Genomic DNA, 2,150 nt, shown 5'->3' on the forward strand with positions numbered 1-2,150 from the left:
CTTTGCTTGGGATCAAGAACCTTCAAGAGAATGACTGGGGATAGGGCTCGGGTGGTCAGAGGACAGGAACAACCAAGAACTACTGCCTTAAGGATCAGTACGATGGCATCAAAAGCACAAGCAACAAAAGAAAAAAGAAATAAGTTGGACTTTATCAAAATGACAACTTTTTGTGCATCAAAGGACACTACCAAGAAAGTGAAAAGACAGCCCTCAGACTGGGAAAAAAGAATTGCAAATCATATATCTGATAGGGGTCTAGTATCTAGAATATATAAACCACTCTCGGTCCCCGGAAGTGATGCCCCGAGAAGCCCACGTGTGCAATTCTATCCTGAAGAGGTTGCTGCATCCCCGGAGGCCCCCAGTGGCCTTGGGCCAACCCCTGGGACGGGGTGTGAGGCCAGCCTGGGCACTGATCCCAGGGCTGCTGTGCGAGTGCGGTTCGCCCCCAGCCCCACAAGCTTCTTGCACCAGGGCGGCCTCCACACTGCCTTGTACAACTACATCTTTGCCAAGAAGCACCTGAGGCTGGAGGACACGGATCAGACCTGCCTTGTGCTTGGGGAAGCAGAGAATATTGAGGACATGCTGGAGTGGGCAGGCGTCCCCCCTGACAAGAGCCCCCGCCGGGGAGGTCCTGCAGGGCCCTACCTGGAATCTCAGCGACTTGCGCTCTACACGCATGCTACCGAAGCTCTGCTGAAGAGGGAGGCCCTGAGGAACCATCAGACTCGCCAGTATAACAATCGGTGCCGGAGCCTGAGCCAGGCGCAGGTGGCCCAGAAGCTGGCCAAAGACCCCAAGCATGCCAGCCACTTCCGCCCGGAGGGGAGACACCAGCCTTCCAGGACTTGGTGTATGGCTGGCATCCGCACAAGGTGGCCAGCATGGAGGGGGACCCGGTCATCCTGAAGAGTGATGGCTTCCCCACGTACCACCTGGCCTGCGTGGTGATCGACCACCACACGGGCATCAGCCACTTGCTGCGGGGCTCCGAGTGGCTGGTCTCCACCTCTAAGCACCTGCTCCTCTACCAGGCCCTGGGCTGGCAGCCTCCGCGCTTTGCCCACCTGCCCCTGCTTCTCAACAGGGATGGCAGCACGCTGTCCAAGAGACAAGGGGACATTTGCTGCCGGCGGCTTCCTGCCGATGCCCTGCTTGACATCATCACCAACTGCGGCTCAGGGTTTGCAGAGAACCAGATGGGGAGGACCTTGCCAGAGCTGATCACACAGTTTAACCTGACCTGGATCACCTGCCACTCAGCCCTGCTGGACCCGGAAAAGCTCCCAGAATTCAACAGGCTGCACCTCCGCCAGCTGGTGAGCGATGAGACCCAGAGACGCCAGCTGGTGGGGAAGCTGCAGGCCCTCGCGGAAGAGGCTTTCGGGAGCCAGCTGCAAGACAGTCGTGTGCTGGACGCAGCCTACATGGAGAGGATCATCCTGCTGGGACAGGGGCACATTTGCCGCCTGCAGGATTCGGTCTCCCCAGCGCACTCCTACCTGTGGACTCGCCCTGCTGTGGGTCGAGCACAGCTGGGTGTCATCTCAGAGAGGGTGGACGTCATTGCCAAGCATGTGCCGGGGCCTTTAGAAGGATCCGGTGGGAACTTAACTCAGGACATGCTGAACGGAGAACTGAAGAAGCTGCCAGAAAGTCTGGAAGGCACCAAACACAGTAACGCGATGAAGCTCCAAAGGAAGTGCGGGAACGAATACAGAAGGTGCTTTCCAGGTGGAGAGAAGGTGTGCAGGACAGCGGAGGTGGCGTGGGAACCGTAGTTGCGGGACCTGCCCTCAGACAGGGGGAGCAGGGAGCCTGGATCCCGTCGGAAGCTCGCGGAAGGAACCAAGAGTGGGCGCAGAGCCTCCGGGTGCACAGGTGCATTTATGGTGCCACGCCAGGCATGTCCTAATCAGTTGGCCAGCGTCGGCCAGCCACCTCTCACCTCCCTGACTCTGGAAAGGAAGGCCTCATATGTGGTTCTGACACCACAGTACACAGCAGAGGTTAGGAGCTGGTTCACAGAACAGTCACAGCTCATGTTTTAGTCTGCTCGGGCTGCCACAACAAAACACCACAGACTGGTGGCTTAAACAGCAGGAAATGATTTTCTCAGAGTTCTGGAAGCTGGCAGTCCAAGA

General features: G+C 57.8%; 1 pseudogene; it reads left to right on the top strand.

The window, feature by feature from the left end:
• The first annotated feature begins 301 nt into the window (after positions 1-301).
• On the top strand, positions 302-1,787 carry LOC137217306 (nondiscriminating glutamyl-tRNA synthetase EARS2, mitochondrial pseudogene; annotated as a pseudogene).
• The last annotated feature ends 363 nt before the right edge of the window (positions 1,788-2,150 follow it).

The sequence above is a fragment of the Pseudorca crassidens genome, chromosome X, assembly GCF_039906515.1.
Source record: "Pseudorca crassidens isolate mPseCra1 chromosome X, mPseCra1.hap1, whole genome shotgun sequence".
In the NCBI taxonomy this organism is placed as follows: Eukaryota; Metazoa; Chordata; class Mammalia; order Artiodactyla; family Delphinidae; genus Pseudorca; species Pseudorca crassidens.